Source organism: Pipistrellus hanaki (genome assembly GCF_964339955.1).
Source record: "Pipistrellus hanaki genome assembly, chromosome: 4".
In the NCBI taxonomy this organism is placed as follows: domain Eukaryota; kingdom Metazoa; phylum Chordata; class Mammalia; order Chiroptera; family Vespertilionidae; genus Pipistrellus; species Pipistrellus hanaki.
This window is the reverse complement of record NC_140506.1, coordinates 34,116,502-34,140,764: the sequence shown is the minus strand read 5'-3', so window position 1 is coordinate 34,140,764 and position 24,263 is coordinate 34,116,502.

Below are 24,263 nucleotides of genomic sequence, written 5' to 3'. Positions count from 1 at the left end.
AGTTTAAAATACTAACTCAGATTTAGTAAAGCAATATAATATTCTTTACGATTCAAGCAGGTCCCTCTAGCCTTTTAAAGCTTCTTTGAGATTATTTATTCTAAGAAATCTTTAAACCCCCTGAATCACTCAAATGGAAACAGGTCAAATAACATTCTATTTGCCTTAAATATGACATGAACTCGAAGTGACTTTTATGTCTGAATTTTTAATGGAATATTTTGCATTTGTATATATATTTGTTCAGGATGCATATAGATTGTACAGTTTTGTAGAGATAACCCAATTCATTCTAGTGCTTAGTGGTTTTTTTTATGTCTGTTTCTTAAAAATTGCATTTGAAAAGAATAAAGTCACACCAGAGTTAAACCAGAAAGATATCGCAGACACAGCGTTCAGCAGAGATACAAAGTGGAAGGGTGTCATAATCTCTGCTCCCTAATGATACATTCCCAGGAAAAGCAAAGAAAATTATTCAGCAGGAAGCCTTTGGTTTGGAAGACTACACAGTAAAATATCAGTGTGCTTCACTTGGCTCAAAACAAAACCTTGAGACTCGGTAGCAAGGTGCCTGTCCCCGCGCTCACTCATTGCCATGAGCAGGAGCCACGAGGGAGGGTCCTGAACCGCAAATGGCAGCACGCTCATCAAGAATCAACTTTGGGGCCCAAACCGGTTTGGCTCACTGCATAGAGTGTTGGCCTGTGAACTGAAGGGTTCCTCCAGGTTCGATTCTGGTCAAGGGTATGTACCTTGCTTGTGGGCACATCCCCAGTGGGGGATGTGCAGGAGGTGGCTGATCAATATTTCGCTCTCACCAATGTTTCTAACTCTCTATCTCTCTCCATTCCTCTCTGTAAAAAAATCAATAAAATATGTATGTTTTTAAAAAGACTATGGAAACTCACAGCCAATCATTGTACCACCCTCTTGAAACATGTCTCATGATGAGTAACCAATTCTAGTGGAAGGAGGGAGAACATGGAGAGAAGAGTGTGGCTGGTGGGAACACACTTTGGAGTTACACAGGAGGTTAAACCCCAGTTTTGCTACTTGCTGGTTGTGTTGCTTGGACAGGCCACTTAACCCCTAAGCTTTCTTATCTGTAAATGAAGATGACAATACCCACCTTGTAAATTTGTAAGAACTGAATTTACATACATATACCTTATACACAAAAAGATGCCTTATACAAAGGAGGTGCTCCATAAATGGTAATTATTACTACCACATATAAGAAAAGGAAAACACAGAGGTAGATCCATCAGGTCCCAGCTTTTTTATATTAAACAAGGATAACAGATTCTGTCAGGTTGTATGCCTGTTATCAAGCTTCTTTAACCCCAATCCATGTCTTACAAGCACAGTGCCCCATCCTGTCTCCGCGTCTTCTTCACTTCCACCCAGTGAGCCCCTTCATTCATAGATGTCTTTCCACTATCTCACCCATCATATTCTGAGACTCAACCCAAGCTGCACATCCAATGGTGTCCTGGCCGCCCAGCTCTCCAAAAAGAGCCCAAATTTGCTGATTTCTGTGGTGTAAATATTCCTATTATACATTGGCTGATGTCAAGCTACCAAAGTTTTAACAACTGGCTAACAAAAGTAAGTTGGGCTGTGCATAATGATTTCCTTCCAAAGAGCACAGTGTGGTGCTCACGTCAGCAGCACATATACACAGAGTGCAGTGTGGAAAGCGGGGGAGGGGGTAATTTTACAGTGGGGAAACCTGACAGCCTATCTCAGCCAGGTGGTCAAGGTCAACATCAACAGTGATAAACCGTGTTGACTGCATGTACCCTTCCAATGAAGTGATGAAAATAGCATTTTAACTCTGTGGGCTTCTTCCCCAAATCATAAAACCCCAGTCTAATCATGAGGAAAATATCCTATAAATCTCAATTGACTACAACAGTGGTCTGCAAACGGCGGCTCACAAGCCACATACGGCTCTTCTTCAAAATAGACTCACCCAAGTCGAAAACCGACTTCTGCGCATGGGCCATGAACTTTCAATCGCACTGTACGTGTGAGCCCACGTGTGGTATTTTGAGGAAGAGCCACACTCAAGGGGCCAAAGAGCAGCATGTGGCTTGAGAGCTGCGGTTTGCTGGCCACTGAACTACAAAATACCTAACTCTTCAAAATTGTCCAGATCATCAAGAAACTGTCATAGCCAAGAGGAGCCTAAGGAGAAATGACAAGTAAATATAACGTGGGAACACAAAAAAGACATTAGATAAAAACAAACAAAATCAAATGAAGTATGAACTTCAATAGTAACGTCTCAATATTGCTTCATCAATCGTAACAAATGCACCGTACTAATATGAGAGGTTGGTAATGGGGAAAACTGGATGCAGAGTGTATAAGACTTTTCTGTAAGTCTAAAACCTGCCTACAATGAAAAAGTTCCTTTTAAAAATATTCCTAAATATTACCAGTTGGAACTCACAGGCCAGTGCTCCCAGATTCCCAGATTCCCAGAGTCCAGCTGAGACGTCCATCTCCCCAGAGCGCAGAGCACAAGCTGAGACAGGGCTCCTCACAGCCGAGGGCAGAGACAGTGCCCTCAGTGTTGAAAGCTTACTCTAAACTGGAAGACACCTGGCAATGATTCACCAAGAACATGCATCATAGCTCTCCTTTCCCCCTCGTCCCTTCTGGTTTCTGATCAAGTACCTGGCGCTCCAGCACAGGAGCTGATAACAGCTTCTAACCAGAACGCCTGGGGAGAGCCAGGCTCCGCTGCGTCCTCGCTGTGTCGTCTTGAGCAAGTTGTCTCTGGGCCTTGGTCTCTCTGTCTGTGAAACAGGGGTGACTATGATGGCCTCAAGGTGGGTTTTTAGGAAGACTGAATGAGTGAGTCCATGTAAAGTGCTTTGCCACGGGGACAGCCTGTAGGAGAGCTAGCTCCTAATGTTCCATCGCTGCCATCTGCACCTTTAAGCTGAACTGAAAGGGTTTTGCCCAAGCAAATCACTGGCTTTGTGTTCTTAGCTCAGCTTCAGTCACCTTAGCTCCAGCGAACTGCTTTGTTACTAAGCCTAGTGACCTGCCTCCTCCCCTGCTAAGTCAATATATAGGGTCTGGGAAGTCTCTCGGAGACATCTTTGAACCTGCAAACTGCCAGCTTCACTTCTATTTTAGTTTGAAATCACTATGAGGCACGGATTGGTGAGAACTGTCACACAAACATGTCTCCGTTTACTCGTGAACTCAAATATTTAGATTCCAAAGGAAGTGTAACTTTTTCTTTGCTGTCTCTCTTTTTAGCCGCCTCGGAGGAGGGGGAGGTTGAAGAACCTCAAAGGAGAATGGAATCCCAAAGAAACAGCTTTAGGAGCTGAGGCGAGCCAGAAATGCAATATATTTAGGAGTCCCTTGTGAAAACACAAAAACAAAAATAAAAATGCCTCCGGCTGTTCAACATCTCTATTTCACTGATGCCCGCCCTTCCCTGCTCCCCCCAACCCTCCCCCCCAACCCCCCCCCTCACCCACCATTTTCTTTAAAAACAAATGGAAAAAGCCAAGTGTTGATGGTAGTCGCTGGGGGGCTAGAGAATGTCCCGGTTTAGAAGAGGCAGCTCTTTCACAAAAAAGGAACTCTGTCTTGACTGACAAGTCCTTAAAAACAAAAAACCACAAGTAAATGCTGGGCGGGTGGAGGGGGCGGGGGGAGTGGGTGGTGGTGGTGATGGTGGTGGTGTGTGTGTGTGTGTGTGTGTGTGTGTTCACGGGTAGGTGGGAAGGGTTGCCAAAAGAGTCTGGATTTGATTTGTAAGGATTATGAATTGTCTCGAATGTTTTGAGAAAAGTTTGAGGATTTGGTGGATATTTAAGAATTAAAAGTTTTGCCGAAACCGGTTTGGCTCAGTGGATAGAGCATCAACCTGCGGACTGAAAGGTCCCAGGTTTGATTCTGGTCAAGGACATATACCTTGGTTTTGGGCACATCCCATGGAGGGTGTGCAGGAGGCAGCTGATCGTAGTCTCTCATCGATGTTTCCAACTCTCTATCCCTCTCCCTTCCTCTCTACAAAAAAATCAATAAATTAAAAAAAAAGAATTAAAAGTTTTATTTGAGCAACACTTAAAGATTAAGAGTTGGTTATTTAGGGCAGATTCTGTCCTTAGCTACTTTTTTAAGACTTCTTTGTTTCCAGGAAGTTTAAAGTTCTTTAAAAGAGAAATTTACTCCTGAGATTCAGGAGTGATGATAAGTATAGAAAGGAAAAAGGCAAGAAAAATCTCAAACGGTGCTTGAAGTTCTTCCACCAGATAGCCATACCTTCCACTCCAAAAGTTTAAGTCTATACGTTGCCCTAGCTGGTTCTGCTCAGTAGATAGCTGGTTCTGCTCAGTTGGACTGCAGACTGGGTTTAATTCCAGTCAAGGGCACTTGCTCAGGTTGCGGGCTTGATCCTTAGTAGGGGGCGTGCAGGAGGCAACCGATCAATGATTATCTCTCATCATTGATGTTTCTATCTCTCTCTTGCTCTTCCTTCCTCTCTGAAATCAATAAAAATATATTTTTTAAAGAGTCTATATGTTGTATAAGTATTTTAAAACATCACACTTACTTTTGAACTATGTGGAACAGTATTTTTTCTTTAAAAATTCTAAAAGAATTTAATAAATGTGATTGGTATTTTATTTTAGTCTTAACTTACTAAGGAGTCTATCTTTCTATGTGTGTATTTTCTGTGAATTGTTTATTCATTTGTTTTCACATAAATATTTTGGAGTTTTAAGGTTGTTTTTTTTTTTTTTTCCTTAGCAATTCAAAAGTCCTATTTTCTTATTACCAAACTAGAGGCCCAATGCACAAAATTCATGCAAGGGACTCGCAGTCCCAGCTTCATCTGGAACAGGGGTCCTCAAACTTTTTAAAGTGGGGGCCAGATCACGGTCCCTCAGAGAGCTGGAGGGCCGGACTATATGAACTACTAATTCCTACTGTAACACCTCGGCTGCGCTCACTGCCCAAAAAACCTGGCGGGCCGGATCAGACTCCTCTGCGGGCCGCATGTGGCCCGCGGGCCGTAGTTTGAAGACCCCTGATCTGGAAGGTCATCCGGAAGGTTGTCTGGACAGTCATTCTGCTGTTCGGTCTAATTAGCATATTAGCTCTTCATTATATAGGATATTTCAGAAATATGGAAAAGTTAGCACTCCTCGGTAAACTTACTGGCTCCCACTCCCACCTCCTCCAGAGATAACCACGTGCAGTTGCTATATATCTTTCCCTTAAACATTTTAATATTTGTAGTCTTTGGTCATCACACACACACACACACACACACACACACACACACACACAGAGAGTATTGATTTATAAGTTTTAAAATACAATAAACAGCATATTGTTTTTTAGTGATTCGTTGATATACATTTATATCACTATAACATATTTCTTTATGTTGTAATACCCTGAATTTTTGATAATTATGGTATCTGTCTTATTGTTCTTTGTATTCAACATAAAATGTTTATTCTGTTTTTCAAATTTTTGCATTTTCAAAATATAGTGTATTTTAAATATATTGTATTGATTTTTTTACAGAGAGGAAGGGAAAGGGATAGTTAGAAACATCAATGAGAGAGAAACATCAATCAGCTGCCTCCTGCACACCCCCTACTGGGGATGTGCCTGCAACCAAGGTACATGCCCTTGACTGGAATCGAACCTGGGACCCTTCAGTCCGCAGGCCGACACTCTATCCACTGAGCCAAACCGGTTAGGGCTCAAAATATAGTTTTTATTGGTTTATATTTACTGGGTTTGGTGTCAGAATTGTGTTTGCTTCATCAAATAATCTAGGTAGCTTTGCATGCATGTGGAGGGCCATCAGTGTGACAGTACGTCTGAGTTTGGGGTAGAGCAGGCCCCTGCCTCCTGCCCTCCTCTTGGGAGCCAGCTGTGAACAGAGAACATGCCTCCTGATCTCCAGGCTCAGCCACACAGTTCACAGGGCGAGCTCTGTGTGGGAGCCTGTGGTAATCTAGTACTGTCTGCAGCACAGGGTGTGAATCATTCTAAACGTAGGGCTAATCATTCTGAAAGATCTATGATTGCCATACACCTTAGCCACATTCTCCAATACAACATTTATTTGCAATAAAGCTGTTTGTTTTTTTTCAATCTCTGTAATTTCCTTGACTATCTCTCCATTCACAGTCATTCCAACACATACACACACACATATGACCCTTCTCATAGTCTAAACTCATGGTTCCTTGAGCTCCTCTCCCCCTGTGATCTCTTCTCCACCTACTCACCACTGTAACCGGAACCCTCCACAAGTTCAATTCTGTGTAACCCCTCTCTAACCACAACCTCCTGTGGCTTCCAGCTCCTTTTTCTAGTACTCTAAGTTTACTAAACCCTTTGACCCACCAAGACATCCATTCCACCGATCCTGCCACCTTTTCATCGTTTCTCATGCTGTCTTCTCACTTTACCCAGCCCAAAGTCCTCAGTGCTGTTGCCCCTTTCTCCTCAGTCCTACTCAGTTGCCAAAAACCTGATCCTAGTTAAAGCCAACTTTCCACCTACTCTGAGGCCGCAGAAGAAAAACACATGGCACCTGACGGGCTCATTTTAAATTCAGGATCATGAACTTCAAGTGAGCCTTTCATACTTCCTGGCACATATACTGTATTTCCTAATCCATTTATCTCCTACCCTCATATTTTACTATTCTGTACCTTTTCCTTTGTTTTCTTTTTTTTAATATATTTTTTATTGACTTTATACAGAGAGGAAGGGAGAGAGATAGAGAGCTAGAAACACTGATGAGAGAGAGTCATTGATCAGCTGCCTCTTGCACACCCCCTACTGGGGATATGCCCACAACCAAGGTACATGCCCTTGACTGGAATCGAACCCGGGTCCCTTCAGTCCCCAAGCCGACGCTCTATCCATTGAGCCAAACAGGTTTCGGCCTTTTCCTTTGTTTTCATATTTCCAACACCTCTTCCCACATCCTCGCTCTCTGAAAATCTTGCTTTTCTACCTCACTGAGAAAACTGAAGCAATCAGAGGAGAACTTGCACAGGTTTCTATGTTGCCTTTGCCCTCTACCATGCCTATGGGCCCACAGATTCTATCTTCTTGCCTGTTACTATAAATGAATTAACCATGCTCCCATCTGAAGTCTATCTTCCCACTTTGAAACTGGGTATTATTCCTCTTACTTACCTATGGACTAAGGAAGGACATCTCTCTAACTGCTCTCTCTCTCTTCTGCATCATTTCTACTAGCATGTACATATATGGTTATTTCTTTCATCCTGAAAGAAACTTTCTCTTGACCCCACTTCCCCCACCAGCTCCACCCAGTTTCTCTGCTCATTTTATGGCAAAATTCATTGAAAGTGATGTCTACACTCACTCCATCTCCTTTTCTCCCATTTTCTTTGAAATTGGAGATTTCCACCAGGTTTTCACCTGTACCACTTCACTGAAAATGCTAATTTTCAAGTCCTCCAAACTGCAAATTTCTTTTTCTTTTTTTGTTGTTTAAACTTTAAAGTATTACAAATAGTAGTATATATGACTCCTTTTTCCCCCCACTTCCATTGACCTTCCCCCGGCCTCCCCTACCCCCTGGAATATGTCCTTACCCCACCCACCCCCAGTGTCTATGTCCACTGGTTATGCTTATATGCATGCATACGAGTCCTTCGGTTGATCTCTTACCCCCCAACACTCCCCAGCCTTCCCGCTGTAATTTGACAGTCTGTTCAATGCTTCTCTGTCTCTGTATCTATCTTTTTGTTCATCAGGTTATAATGTTCTTTATTATACATAAATGAGTGAGATCATGTGGTATTTTTCTTTCACTGATTGGCTTATTTCACTTAGCATAATGCTCTCCAGTTCCATCTATGCTGCTACAAATGGTAAGAATTCCTTCTTTTTTATAGCAGCATAGTATTCCATTGTATAGATGTATCATAATTTTCTAATCAATTCATCTGCTGATGGGCATTTAGGCTGTTTCCAAATTTTAGCTATTGTAAATTGTGCTGCTATGTACATAGAGGTGCATATGTCCTTTTCTGATTGGTGTTTCTACATAGACAGCAAAATTACCGACACAGATCCTAGGGCAAGAGAGACTAAGGAGACAATAAACAAATGGGACTACATCCAAATAAAAAGCGTCTGCACAGCAAGAGAAACCATCAACAAAACAATAAGAAAGTCCACTTCATGGGAGAACATATTTGCCAATGTTATCTCTGATAAGCGTTTAATCTCCAAAATTTACAGGGAGCTCATACATCTTAACAAAAGAAAGATAAACAAGCCAATCAAAAAATGGGCTAAGGACCTAAATAGACACTTTTCGAAAGAGAACATACAGAAGGCCAAGAGACATATGAAAACATGCTCAAAGTCACGAATCTGAGAGATGCAAATCAAAACAACAATGAGGTACCACCTCATACCTGTCAGAATGGCAATCACCAACAAATCAACAAACGACAAATGCTGGCGAGGATGGAGGATGCAGAGAAAAAGGAACCCTGGTGCACTGCTGGTGGGAAGGCAGACTGGTGCAGCCATTGTGGAGAACAGTATGGCTTTTCCTCAAAAATTTAAAAATGGAACTCCCATTTGACTCAGGGATCCCACTTATAGGATTATATCCCAAGAAAACCAAACTGCTAATTTCAGTGGGTTGGTATTTGATCTCTCAGCAGCATTTAAATTCGGCCCATCACACCCTTCTCCGTAGTATCTTTTCTACCCTTGGCTCCCAGGATATTTCATTCTCTCAGTTTCCTCCTATGTCTACTCCTCAGCCTTCTTAGCTGGTTCTTCCTCTTCTCCCTGATTTCTCACATGGGAGGGCCACAAGTACTCAGCCCTTCATCCTCTTGTCTCTTTCCATGTTCATTTCTTCATGTTCTTTGTCATGTAACTTTACATGCCATCAGTATGTAACAATTGCCAAATTTCTATTTTCAGAGCACACACTCCGCCATGCCCAGACTCATATGTCCAACTGCCCAATAGACATATCCACTTCAATATACAATACAAACCTGAAATTTAATGAGTCTAAAATGGAAATTCTTAACTTCTCTCACAAACCTCTGCCACTCTAGTCTTCCTCATCTCAATTGCTAGCAATGCCATCGTTCTAGTAATTTAACCCTAAAATCTTGTAGTCTAAATGCTTTTTGTCTTTTTTTCCATATCCAATCCATCAGAAAATTCTGTTGGCTGTACCTCAAGGTATATCTGAAGTATAACCACTTATCACTACCTCTACTGCTATCCCCTGCTCCGAGCTTCTCTCTCTCTCTCTCTCTCTTAAATATATTTTATTGATTTTTTACAGAGAGGAAGAGAGAGGGATGGAGAGTTAGAAACATTGATGAGAGAGAATCATCGATCAGCTGCCTCTTGCACCCCTCTCCCCCCACTGGGGATGTGCCTGCAACCAAGGTACATGCCCTTGACCAGAATCGAACCTGGGACCTTTTAGTCCACAGGCCGATGCTCTATCCACTGAGCCAAACCGGTTTCAGCTGGACTTCTCTAATAGCCTCCTGACTGGTCTTCCTGCTGCAGCATCCTTATCCTCCTGCAGTTCAGAAATCCTTTAAAAAGTAAGTCAGGTTATGTGCTTCCTCTACTGAAACCACAGGCCCAAGGCAGAAGGCTTATACCACCCACACACCCTTCCCCACACCTTACCTCCCTTTCATCTCCAACCTTATCTTCAACCCTCCTCCTCCTCCTCCATCACTCCATTCCAGCCACACCAGCCCACCCACCTTTCCTCAAATAGCCAGGCTCCCACCTTAGAGCTTCTGCAGTAGCTCTTTCCTCTGCCTGTAACGTTCTTCTTCAGATATCTGCATGGGTAATGCCCTGGCTTCATGTTTTTGCCCAAAGGTCATCTTCTCAAACAGGTCTTCTCTATTAAAAATTGCAAGCAACCCCCACCTCCAATGCCACAGTCCTATTCACCATAGCCTGCTTTTTTGTTTTGTGAGTTTTATCGAGATACTAGAGGCGCAGTGTAGGAATTCATGCATTGGTGGGGGTGAGGCCAGCCACGGGGGTGGTTCTGCAGGCAGTTGGCCAAAGTCCCCATACCTAACTGGTTTAGGGGACAATTTTCATATTAGCCTTTTATTATATTACTTTTAAAAAAAAACTTGAATTTCCTTTTTTATATATTTAATTGACTTTTTACAGAGAGAAAGGGAAAAGAATAGAGAGTTAGAAACATCAATGAGAGAGAAACATTGATCAGCTGCCTCCTGCACACCTCCTACTGGGGATGCGCCCAAAACCCAGATACATGCCCTTGACTGGAATTGAACCTGGAACCTTTCAGTCCGCAGGCTGATGCTCTATCCACTGAGCAAAACCGGCCAGGGCTAGCCTTTTATTATATAGAATAATCCATACCATACAATTCACTCATTTAAGGTATATAATTCAATGATGTTTAGTATATTCCTAGAGTTGTGTGACCATCACCTTAGCTTTAAAGCATTTTCATCACCCACAAAAGAAACCCAATACCCATGACAGTCATTCCCCATTTCCTCCAAGTTCCCCTCCCCAGAGTCCCTACCAACCACTAATCTTTTTGTCTCTATGGATTTTCTTATTCTGGACATTTCATGTATAAATGGAGCTATACACTGTGAGGTCCTTTGTGATTGGCTTCTTTCACTTAGCATTAAGTTTTCAAGGTTCACTCATGCCGTCACCTGTGCTACTTCTTCATTTCTTTTTATGATGAAATAATATTCCTTTGTATGGATGTACCACATTTTGCTTATCCTTCATCAGTTGATGGACATTTTGGTTGTTTCCATTTTTTTTATTATGAATAATGCTGCTCTGAACAATTGTATACAAGGTCTTGTGTGGACATAGGTTTTCATTTTTCTTGGGTAACTGGAATTGCTGGATCATACGGTAACTCCATGATTAACCTTTTGAGTCATTTTCCAAAGCGGCTACACCATTTTACATTTCCACCACAATATATGAAGGTTCCAATATCTCCATATCCCCCTCTACTACATTTTATTGTCTATCTTTTTAATAGACGGTGCTTTATTTTTACAACAGTGCTTATCACTTTCCATGGTACATATCACTTCTTTCTTATTTAAAAAATATTTTTATTGATTTCAGAGAGGAAGGGAAAGGGAGAGAGAGAGATAGAAACATTAATAATGAGAGAGAGTCATTGGTTGGCTGCTTCCTGCATGTCCCACACTGGAGATTGAGCCTGCAACCCAGGCGTGTGCCCTTGACCTGAACTGAACCTGGAACCTTTCAGTCCACAAGCTGACACTTCATCCACTAAGCCAAACCATCTAGGGCCTTTCTTAAGTTTTTGACTCTCTCTCTCCCTCTCTCTCTCTCTCTCTCTCTCCCTCTCTCTCCTCCACAGTGTAAACTGCATGAAGGCAGAGCTCTTTGTTTTGTTCATTTTTCATCTGTTTTGTTCACTTTTGAGAGTGTTTAGAACATAGGAAATACTTGATAAATATTTGTGAATTGGAATGAAAGAGTTTAGTATAACAGATGCCAAAACCAGGAAGTTTTCAGTGTGTGAAAAAGGGAAGTATAAGTGAGTCTTAGTTATCAATGCAGAATAAAACATTTAAATAAAATATTACCAGTGAAACAGATTAAGATTACAAAAACCATATGTATATTGGATAGATAATATAAGCTGTAAAAAAAGGCAAAACTAGGTACATGTTAGCCATTTACTGGGAGACACAGGACCAAAAATGCCACAGCAATGTCAAACAAAAACATCGTAGCTGGATGCTGCATCCTACAGGGCCCATGCCTTATTAACTGTGAAAGGAGCAGAAGAACAAACCAAGGAGCCATTTTATCCTTTAGGAAGCCAGCAGACCAAATGGGTGCCAACTTGGCACCAGGTTTCATTACAACGAGGGCAGACTCATGGGCAGGCTTCTGCACAAGCACAAGGGTCTCAGCAGAGCTGGGGTGGGAAGGAGAAAGTAAACAAGAAAGGGAGAATGGGGGCGGGGAACTCACAGCCCAGAGGCCTGATGCACGGAAGAGGTCCAGTGGCCACAGGAACACAGGCAGCAGCCGGCATACCATGAGGTCCAATCCCATGTGGGGTGAATCAGACAGTCAGCTCTCCCAATAACCAGTCCATCCAGCCAGGTCCCAAACACTGGCTAAGGTACGGAGAGCAAGATCCCGGGGTTCCGGCAGGAATTAGGCAGGGTGTCTGACAGCCAAATGGGTGGAGAACAGGGTCCCAGGCTGGGGGATGGGAGTGTGTGTGTATGGTGGTGGTGGTGGCGATGGTGGGGTTACAGGTAAGCGATGAGGGCCAAGTGAAGCTGTAGGAACTGACCAGAATAGCGTGGTGTGTGTGTGGTAGATGGGGGACGGGGAAGAGATGACGGCAGCAGACACAGTTTCACACGTTTGGCCCTTGAATTGTGCACTCCCCATCCCACTATTTAGCAGGGCTCCGCCGATAGGCAAGAAGCCTTTGCAATGTACAAACTGGAACCATTCCGTGGATAAAGAGGCTTCCGCAGCGCAGAATCTACATCGCACGGTCCTCCAAGCACTTGCTTTCTTCCTGGGGCGGCCCAGATGGCCCCCAGGGCCAGACCTTGAGACTCTGGGACATCTGAACTCTGTCTACTGCACTGTTCAGCCCTCAGCTACTCCTCTGGCTGCGCTGACCTTTGCGGGGGGGGGGGGGGGGCGGGCGCAAGAGAACTTACTCCTTTCCTTACTCCTCCTTGTCCCACCATCACCTCCGTGTTCTACAAAACATATGTATGGGGGGGGGGGGACACTTTCATCTGGGATGTGTTTTCTTAACCAGCAAAAGTGTGTTCGAGAGGAGAGAAGGGAGGGAGCGAGGGCGGAGAGGGGTGCCAATTTGCCCAGCGGAGGAGCGTCGACAAAAACACTGTCCGGGTGGGGTGGCCAGGCACCAGAGAAAACCTTGCTCAGGAAAGTGACTTGCAACTCCGGGAAGCTGGGAGGCTCTCCGTGGGCAGTCCCTGCGGGCGGCGGGAGGATGAAGGGAGAAGAGATGTGAAGAGGGGGAGGGCAGGAGGAGGGGGCGGAGGCGGTCCGGGCCATTCAATGGCGCTTTGATTTAACAACGCCAAGCCCTTTGAAAACATTTTGCCAAGAAAAGCTGGCCATCAACACGTATAATCTCTTATCAGAGGCCCCTGAAAGCCGGGGCCCCGGGGTTAATTCCCCATCGCGATGAGTTTGAATCAGCTCTAAACCCGCGGGGACATGAAAGCGCCCGCGCGCCGGGCCGCGCGGAGCCCCCTGCGCCCCGCCGCCCGCGGGGATTAGGGGGCCCGCTCCGCCGCGGGCTCGCCGGCGGGACGGGCAGGCTCAAAAGAAAAAGAATAATTAGGGATAATTGCTTGTGTCCAAACACAAGCATTAAGGCCCCCTGTTCCCCTTTGGGACTCTGTGAGCCAGAATGAAAGAGACACCCCCTGTTTTGACAGCTGGGCCGGCGGCCTGGATCCGTAGTGGAGGGAGGGCGGGAGGAAGCGCTCCCGGCTGCTGGGAACGCGCCGAGGCGGACGTGGGTGGGCGGCGGCCCAGGCCCAGGCCCAGGCGGGCCGAGTCCACGTGCGGGACCCCGCCAGTGCTCTCAGCCGTCTGGGTTGTCTCCGCGCCCAGCTCGGAACCCGTGCAGCCGGGAGCCCGTGCAGCCCGGAGCCCGTGCAGCCCGGAGCCCGTGCAGCTCGGAGCCCGCGGCGGAGCCCCTGCCGCCGGGAGTCCGTGCAGCCCGGAGCCCGTGCAGCTCGGAGCCCGTGCAGCCCGGAGCCCGTGCAGCTCGGAGCCCCTGCCGCCGGGAGTCCGTGCAGCCCGGAGCCCGTGCAGCCCGGAGCCCGCGCAGCCCGGAGCCCGCGGCGGAGCCGGGCAGCCGGGCCCAGCGATTGGGCCCGGGCGGCGGAGGGTGGCGCGGACCTGGTGCCGGGGCGCCGTGTTCAGTGGGGCCAGGGCTCCTCACTCCTCTCGTTTGCACACCGAGCCCCATGGGGTCGCTTCAGCCCCCGCAAAGCTCCCCGAGGGTAGAATCCGATCCCAGCTCGCTGGGCGCGGGGCGGCCTGCGCCTCTTGTGCAGACACCGGTCCCCAGGGTGGTCCCCGCCGCGGCCCGGCGCCGGGGAAGCGGAGGCGGCGCGGGAGGCCGCCCTGCGCGGTTTGGAAGTGACGGGAGAGTTAAACATGTTTAATGTTCACCCGCAGCACCAGGACTCGCCACGGGGCCCGCGGGCCTGAGAATAGCTGGGTTTTGGGGTTAGGACCAGGGCTTTTCGGAGAAGACACTCCGCACACCTCTGCTAACGACCAACAACCTCTGGGCCCGGCCCGTCTGGGAGGGAGGCTGGTTTGCCACAGCACCAGAGGGGCCAGGTCGGGCCTGCAGGGAGCCTGGGGAGCGCGGGGTGGGCTGTGCCAGCAGATGCCATCCTCTAGGGCTGGAGGGGGGGTGCAGAAGGGAGAGAACCTGAAATGCGGCCTTCGAGACCACCGGGACCCCTGGACCACCCACGCCGCGGCCTGGAACTGCGAGCCTTGGGGCCTGAGTAGCCAACTGGCTACCAAGTCCTGGGGGCTGGGGAGGGGGGAGAGAGGGGAAGACAGGGGAGGGGAGACCCTCCAGAGACCGTTCTACAGAGTATCACCACGGGGGTCTCTCCGTGGCGGCTGGCAGGGCCCACACCCGCACAGCCCCCAGATGCTCGGCCTGCGCTCCGGCTCCCAAACACGGATCATATGTGGGGCGGGAGGAAGAGCGGGGAAGCGGCGCGGCGGACACGCAGACGTGAGTGATTAATTAAACGGAAACCACATCCGACAAGAAAAGAGTTTTTGAAAGGACCCGAGTCCGAGAGAGAGAGAGAGAGAGAGAGAGAGAGAGAGAGAGAGAGAGAGAGAGAGGGAGAGAGAGAGAGAGAGGGAGAGAGAGAGAGAGAGGAGCTCCCGACCCTACAGCTGTGGCCCAGACGGACCGCCAGCTGCCTCGCCCTCCAGCGCGCTGGGGCCTGCCGGCTGCTCTAGCGGAGCGGACCTGGCTGGGCAAAACTGTGAGCCTTAAATAAAGCTCAAGGTTAAAAGTGTCCGGGTTGGCCAGAGACTGGGGGAAGCGGCTGGGAAGGTTTCTGGGCCTCCTGCTGGCTGGCTGCAGCACCTGGTAGCGGGGGGGGGGGGGGGGGGGGGGGGGGGGGGGGGGAGCACCCGCCCTGCAGGAATGGCCTAAACTCACCGGGGCTCTGAGTCTACACAGCAGAAATCTGGGCTAGTAAGCCAAGCAGAGTCAGCTTGGGTTCACCAGACATGACTGTGGTGGATGGAAAGGTTCGGATCCAGGCACAAAGCACACTTACTTGCCCATATTTTCCTCTCCTTTGCCCCGCCCCCAAAGCCCAATGAGAGCGACAAATACGGGAAGAATGTTACTTGCCAAATACCTATTTTCATTTTACTTCTAATGGCAGCGTTTGTTAAAAATACCCTCAGCCTGTTGAGGATTAAATACAAAATGAAGGTTATCGCTGTAGGTAGGTTTACAATGTCTGTATGGTAGGCCTTTGATTACCTTCTTGGCCAGAGAATATGTGGGAAGATTCTAAATAAGGAAAGGCATTGTGTGGCTCTGCCAATAAGGATGGCTTAGCCCACCTCCCTTCTGGGGGTATAAAAGTCAGGAAATGTAGCCGAAACCGGTTTGGCTCAGTGGATAGAGCATGGGCAAGGGCACATCCCCAGTAGGGGGTGTGCAGGAGGCAGCTGATCGATGATTCTCTCTCTTCGATGTTTCTAACTCCCTACCCACTCTCTCTTCCTCTCTATAAAAAAATCAATAAAATATATTTAAAAAATAAAAAGTCAGGAAATTTAAAAGCCTGCGTTTGAAAAGTACCCAACAGCTGTCTTGCATAGAGACGGGCGATGCTCTCTGAATGTGCAGGCAGCACCACAGGGTTCAGGGTAGGCCTCGGGTTTAGAGGCAATCATGTTTATTTCTAGTCTGTAGATGCAAGATTTTTCAAAGAATCGAGGCAATCAGTGTTATATTTATTTGTTTCGGGAGGGGGTGTGGTTCTGATGACAGCAAGGGAGACCTCCCTGCTGCCTGCCTGGGATTCCCGAACCCTCCCTCTCCCCTCTCCCCTCTCCCCTCTCCAGCTGCTTAATCAGGCGGCCCCCTAAGACGAGGCTTTGGTTTGGGGTTTTGTTTTGTTTTGTTTTGGAGATTTAATGCTCACATATCTCATCACGCCACGCTGGCTTCAACAACACAGAAAAGCCATGAAATGCAATATCCAATTTCAGAACCTCGGCCAAGAGATGAAATCATTATACCAAGAAAAATGAAGTATATGTAGGAAAATGAGAATTCCCATCGAATCTGTACTTCCTTGGGATTGCAACACTTTGGCGTACATAAGCTGCCTTGTGGGGCCTGTTCCCTTAGCGGGCTCAAAACAGGGGAGACCATCCGAAAAGGGAGGCGTGGGAGTGATGGAATAAGTCTGACCCTGTGCCCTGAGGAAGCGGGTTTGACGTTGTGGAGTTACCCGAGGGGTTAGCCTGCGGGCCTCGCCCCCAGCCTGCGGGCACCCAGAGCGGGTGCTGGTGAGGGCGGGCGGATCCTGCCGGCGGCGGTGGCAGGGCGGGGGCGGGGGTGGGGGGAAAGGGTGCGGGGGAGGGGAGGGAAGGGACCGAGCTCAGACGGCGGGAGGAGAGCCTTACAATCTAGAGCACATCTCCTAATGCAGCATTGCCAGGCCCTGCCAGGCACTTGGAAGGCGTAGTTGGCGCAAGTGAAGGCACTGAGAGCGTCATCTTCGCGAGTTTTACCACGAATTCGCTTTGGGGTTAAAATGTATCTGCTGCGGACAGGTCCCCGCCAGGGCGGCCGCCGAAGCTCTCCTGCCCGCGCGGGAGCCGGCCAGTCCTACCTGGCGTGGGGTCCGCGCCTAAATGACGAATGCCCCGAGAAGTTTAGGACTTTTTCAAGGAACTCTGACCTCCACCCCCGCAAAGGTCTGAGTGGAGTGACCCGGGCGTGAGCGCCTCCAGCCGGGCGCTCGGGGCTTGGACGCGCCTCTTCTCCTCCTGGTCCGGCCGGCTGTCAGGAGGGTCCGTCAGGAGGGTCCGGAGGCTGCGCCCCACAGGCCGGTCTCCTAGCCCGGCCCGGCCCGCTGCAGCTGCTCTAGGACCTGGGTGTCCGGGCCGAAGGACGCAACATCAAGATGCACTGACAGCGAGCCCTGGAGCGAGGGCCAGCGCCGCCTCCCTCCGGGGAGGGGAGGAGCGGGGAGGAGCGGGGTGCAGCGGGCTCAGGGCCGAGGCGGAGAGGGCAGCAAGCAAGGTCTTGTCTGGGATGGGAAGCCCCCACCCTTTCCCACCGCACCAGGCCCGGTAAGCAGGGCAAGCAAGCCCTCCCAGCCAAATGGAGGGAGTTCCCGGGGTTATTTTGGGTTTTTTTGTTTAAATATTTTTATTGATTTCAGAGAGAGGGAGGGAGGGAGAGAGAGAGAGAGAGAGAGGAGAGAGAGAGAGAGAGAGAGAGAGAGAGAGAGAGAGAGAGAGATCACTGATCAGAAAATCATTGATCAGCTGCCTCCTTGCACGCCCCCTGCTGGGGATCAAGCCTGCAACCCAGGCATGTGCCCTTGACCAGAACTGAACCTGGGACCCTTCAGTCTGCAGGCGGTCGCCTCGCCGGCGAGGGCGAGTTCCCCTTTTAAAGCAAATCCCTAGAGTCCATTATTCCGCATTCAGGCATTGTATATTATTTTACAGAAAAAGCTTCTACTTTTGAGAAGCAAACCAGTTCGTATGAAAAAAAAACTAAAAGATGTTATTCACCTCTGAGCCTCCCTCTTTCTCCGAAGAGCTGCATATCCCCACCCTTTATAGCTGCCTGCAATACTGCAGCAACGGAACATTTGTTTTGTGGGATGTTAGAATAAATGACAATAAAATCTATAATTTAAAAAGAAGACCGATTTTTTTTTAACCAGGGTCTCTATGCACATCATATGCGAATGTGTATCTATGGAGACATAGATACATACATATCTGGAGGGTATATTCTGTGGATTTACATTTGCATCCTAAAACTCTGCAAAAATAGTCATGCATGCCCCTCACATACGCCACGCTTGAGTATGCAGGTCTTCGCCAAGGCCAATAAAAATGACACGTCCTTTTAGTTTTTATTTAGAACCTCCCAAACAGGAACAAACGCAACTTTCAGAATGAAGCCACTCTACGTGTGAAGGGATGACGCGCATAAATTGTATCTACAATGGAATGTTTGAAATTCATTTCTTCCCTTGACTTCAGGGCACGGGGGATTCTCTTCTTGGAGGGGCCGCCAGGCAGAGCAGCTCTTGGCTCCCAGAGCAGTGGCTGATGCTGTAAAACACTAACGCTGGACAGATTTACACAGAACAGAAGCTTTCCTTTCACCCTTCAAATTCCAGCCAAAGAGCTGGGGATTTTTCCATGTTCCAGACCCCCTGAATGTTTTTCCAGGTTTTATGGTTGAGCCATAGTCAATGGCAGCTCAACAGAAATCATGACATTATTAGACATAGCAATGAGATGTGTCATTTTTTTTTCTTTTTATTGTGTCCACGTTGTGGACCAAAGACATTTTTTGTTAAAGATGCAACTACTCTAGCACTGATACAAATTTGGAGATAGGTTTTACATGTAAAAACGATATCTTTTCTTTGTAATCCTTTTCTCAAAAATGCCTTCACACAGTTCTTTTATTTTTTTTTAAGCCGTATTTTTGTGAAGATAAAAAATAAAGACAATGCTCAAGACCATTTTTCCAGACATCATCTGAAAGAAACTAATTTCTTTTCATTGAGACAGGTGTGTGTGGGTTTTCCTCTGACTTTAAAACAAATGGCTACTAGTTACATTGGTAGAATGGCTGCTCCGAAAGCTGCTTACCTCTACTGCAAATGAAAAGCATATCACATTTCTCCCAGATGAAACCCAGGATTCTTTAACTGAACGGCCAGTTGCAGCACCATTATTTAAATAGCATTTTAAACAAATAGCTATTTTGGAAGACAGGCCGCTCCTCTGGCAGACCCTGGCAGCAGAGTCATACTCTCAAGAATCTTATAACTTACCATGAATAAAATTCAGGGCATTCATTGCGAGAAAATGCAAGTCAAGTACGCAAGTACATTCTGCAAAAGCAAATAAATTTGCATTATCAGGGTTAGGACAGAGAATAACTAAAAATAATTCTCTCTGATCTGAAACCCATTCACAGCTGGTGAGACAATGAAGGACATTCTTTGCCTGTATAAGTCACATATACACGAAGCTTGGTGCAAGCATGACATGTACCAGCATTTCTGTGGGACTCCTCCAAAGCACCCAAGAACCCTAAAATACTGAAAGCACCCCCATACCTCTCCTTTCCCCCATAGGCCTGTTTGGGAAGAATAAGGGAAAGTACAATGTACTGAGTTAAACAAATATTTAACTTGCTCCATGTCCAAGGCAAACCAGATTTCAGGCCAACATATGGGCTCCAGCTAAGCCTGGAGACATGGCCTCCGGTTGGGGAGTGAATGATGTGTGTGGTCATTGTCAGAGGTTCTGGCTGGGCCAAACAGACTCTGGGTTACCCATCTTCCAAAGGACTGTGGAGAGACTGAGCTCTGCTTTATTCCAGAACCTACCACAGGTTAGAGTTCTCTGAAGTGGACCCAACATGTTAGATCTAGATTCAGAACTTAACTACTTATTTACCTGAGTTCCTTTAAGGTGGGTCCTATGATTTATTGAGTTGGGGTTTCCCACATTTAACATGGTACCTGGTACATAGTAAGCACTTGTTTCAGGTCTGATAAATCACTTAAGTTCCTAGTAAAAAAGATTCCCTTAGTTAGGGTCTTTGTGTAGTAATCTATATATATAGAAAGCTAACATGTAAAGTGTCCCCTCAGGAGTTCCACCAGGAGATTGGGAGTTTGATCCTTCACTATGACATTCACTGACCACCAGGGGGCAGCGCAGAATGAAGGAAGCCCCCCACCCCCACCCCCCACCCCTGCCAGCAGCCAGAAGGCCCTGATTGGTCCTGATCACCCACCAGGCCTAGGGACCCTATCCATGCATGAATTTCATGCACCGGGCCTCTAGTTAAAATATATTTGTGGTAGGCTACCTCTATAATGACCCTCAATGACTTCAACCTCCTGGTATTCATGTCCATAAGTAATTCCCTCCCCTAGAATGTAGGCTGGACTCAGCGGCTCAATTCCAACAGAATGTGGCAGGAGTGATGGTATAGAACTTCTAAGATGAAAAGACTGCAGCTTCTATCTGAAGTGCTCCTTCTCTCATTCATTAGCTTGCTTCCTCTCTAGTTCTGTCTCAGAGCCCAGCCACCAGTAAAGAATAGACTCTCGCGATGAAGATGCCAAATAGAGAAGAGAGACCTGGAGGGTGAGAGTGACATGGAGAACTGAGGCCTGTCAGCCAATAGCCAGCACCAACTGCCAGCCACGTGAGTGACACCTTTTGGCAGCAGACCCTGCTACCCTGGTCAGTGCTTCAGATGATATAGGCTGATAACTTGACTGCAAACTCGGGAGAAACCTGAGCCAGAACAACCCAGCTATGCAGCTCGTGCATGCTGTCCCACAGCAGCTGTGACATAATAAATGTGTGTTGTAAGCTAACCTTGGGGATGATTTGTTACACAGCAATAAATAACCAACACGCTGTTATTAAAATGAATGTCACTTGTTACTTCTTAAAATGTGGCCACAGGAAAAGTTTAAGTTACGTGTGTGGTTCACATTATATTTCTACTTTGATAGCACTGGTTTCTATGTCTTAGATGAGGCAAAGGTGCTCCAGGTTTAATTTGGGACACTGGGGAGCTGGACCCAAATTTTGGTGTAGGTGGGAATAAATCTAACAAAATATGTTCTAATCAATATTCCCTTGGCTAAACCAATTTTTAATATTTATATATTAAACAGCTGTAGATTGAGAGTCAAGAGTTATTCTATTCTCAGTGTAGCCCCAAGTTAGCTGGAAACTGTACCCAGAGAAACTACTTTAATGTCCCTTCCAGCTCTAACATTTGGGACTCAACAATTCTCATTTTGGCATTTTCTTACTATCAAGGAGGAATGGCAACACGGGGGATCACTAGTTCAGTTTTTCCTCTGACGGTGAACCCAGCATTAGCAGCTCCACTTGTCCAAATGATCTCTTAGCAAAGCACTCTTTGCTCTGAAGGAGCGTTCTTCACAGCCCTAACTGCTCCACAGTCTTTCTTGGAATTCCTGCATCTCTATTCTTTACCACTCTTGACATCTAGAATACCAGGAAACTGTTTTCATTTAATTTTGTAGCTAGGCTTGCAGTTGGGAATAAATAAAGGACTTAGTGTCCTGTTTATTCATATTTGCAAAACCACAGAGATCTGAGGTGATAATTAGAACAATATTTAGAAAATAATACTTTTTACTGGATTTTATTTTTCCGGGACAATGACAAATTCTTATACATTTTCAATGGCCAAACGTATCAGAGTTTCTTTCCTTCTTTTGGCCAGGAAACTGGTTTGAGTTTCCTTTACTCTGGCTGTTACAGATAATCATGGGTTAGGACCATGTTACAAGAAGGAACATTGTCTTCTGGGGCTTTTTTCTGTGTTTACTTAAGAAATTCTCTTCCTTATGTGTTAAATGCATTTTATTTTGACAGCATGATTACAGATGTAATACATGGCACTTCAAAGGGGGATGACTTCTACAGTAAAATTGTGACCAAAACTAGATAGTCTACTAAAAGGCTATCATGGACAGTTTCAATCACTTAAAGGTGACTCTTGATAAATGTTGCTGAAAATATTCCAACTTTGAACTTAAGGTGATTAATTAAAGGTCAAGCACTGCCACACGGCCCATTATTCCATAAATGTTAGTGGATAGGGGCTGCTCCGAAATTTTGCATAGAAAACTAAACAGGTTGCTAATATAAATTAGCATTACTTTGGCAGATGGCATTGTTTAATGTTTCATTATATTTATTTCCACTAGGTTTTAATTTTCAAAAATTTATAACAATATTTTAGTAGATTTCAGATTTTCCTTTAGAGATGAGTTTTAGAAAGTTTAAACTGGAGAGGTAATGCTATGAGGGAATGAAAAAGCCATGTCACATATTGAGACAATTACAAATCAAAGCCTTGTGTTAAGTGACAATTTTTTTTAAAGAATATATATTGTATTGATTTCAAAGAGGAAAGGAGAGGGAGAGAGAGGGAAAGAGAAACATCAATGATGAAAGAGAATCATTGATTGGCTGCCTCCTGCACGCCCCTCACTGGGGATAGAGTCTGCAACCCAGGTATATGCCCTGACCAGGAATCAAACTGTGACCTCTTGGTTCATAGGTCAATGCTTAACCACTGAGCACACCAGTGATAATTTTAATTCTAGATTTTGACTTTCGGTTTTCTAAAACTACGTAATGTCCCCCCTAAATTTGTTTAGGTAAACAAAATAAGAAAATCAACCATTTCAGATGATACCAAAGTGTTTTTAAGTTTTCAAAGTGATGGGATTGAAATGTGTGTGTGTGTGTGTGTGTGTGTGTGTGCGCGCTATTCTGTTTCCACAGTCCCTAACTCCAGACGTTGCTTCTCAGAATGAAGCCATTCTGTTTTCAAAGCATACCCAGCGTGTGCTTCTGAAAACTTTCTGAAACAAGTAAGGAACAACACAGTATGTTAGAGTATGCTTATGTAAATGAATGTCCAAAAGGTGATGGTTCTTAGTTTCACATTTTTATTCTCCAACTTTCTTTGCTTTAGCATTTACTATTAAGCAATCAATATTCACATAAACAAAGCCATTATTTAACCAGTAAAATTCTATTGCTTTCTTCGGGGAATGATAAAGGTTTAGAACTTGGATTTATTTATTTATTTATTTATTTTTTATCTTTAGCGCCTGGAATGCAATCAAACTGTTTTTCAGGCCTTTGCCTCCTCTTTACACCTCCACCTTCTCCCTCCTTCTGGCTCCTTATCCACCTCCTCCTTGACCCAAGCCTTAGACCTATCCAACTACTGGTGAATAAGTCTATTTCTTCTTGGCATGTACCGCCTTCCCTTCCCACATCACTCCCAGCAGCAAAAGCGCATGCTCACGTTCTCTCTTCCTCGCTGACACCAAAGAGGACTGCCCAAGGGGCTTGTCCAACAAACCCAGGTTCAGCAAAGGAGACTGCTCACAGGGTAAAGAGAGGAAGAGGGAGGACTTCGATGAACGTTATAAACAAGGAAAGGAGTTGGCATGCAGCTTGAAGGGTGTGGAGTGTGCTTCCAGTCATCTTCGTAAAGTCCTGCCTTCTACTCCCGCAATGCCCACCCGCAAGGCACTTCCACATAACGTGCTGTTACCAGACATGCAACTACTTTTTTTTTCCTAATTCCCACTGCAATCGCCACCTCACCAATAGGTGCCTTTCTGTGCAATCGGGATAAAATACACGCGTGGCGATTATTGGGTTGCTTTGAAAAGGCGATGAAGGGCATAAGGGACTAGGAGGCCAGGCCCTCCCTGTGTTACTCGCCATGAGGCTCCGTGTGGGTCCGGACCCTCCCTTTGTTTGAAATCCAGCAGTGACTCTTGCAGATGACTGACAAGGGCAGACTTGTAACAACATTATTTCAGGAGGATAATAAGCAGCCATCATAAATTCCTGTTTTAATAGTTTATTGCAGGTTGTGGGCTATTGACAATGGCTTTATTTTACAGCACGAAGGAAACTAGTTCCTTGTTCCTGCTAGTCTCTAAAACCACTTTAAGACATTTTAGTGCCCTCAGAGAAAACCCAGCCCTTCATGAAATGAATCATAAATAGTTGAGCAAAGACAACCACTGTTAAATAGGAAGAGAGGGGAAGGGAAGAGGAAAAAGGCATATTTGTTTGAGATACAAACGAAATGCTCTAGGAGCCACGCCCATGAAAAATAAAAATTTCACTTCAACTTTCAGGGCCATCCTTCTACATCCTATTTCCCTAAATGAAATCGAACAGAGAAATATCTAAAAGCCTTCACCGGCACTGTGTAGAGAAATAAAAATGAATGGGGAAGTGACTCATTCTGAGATTCGAATGAGGAACTCTGGGTTGCATTCATT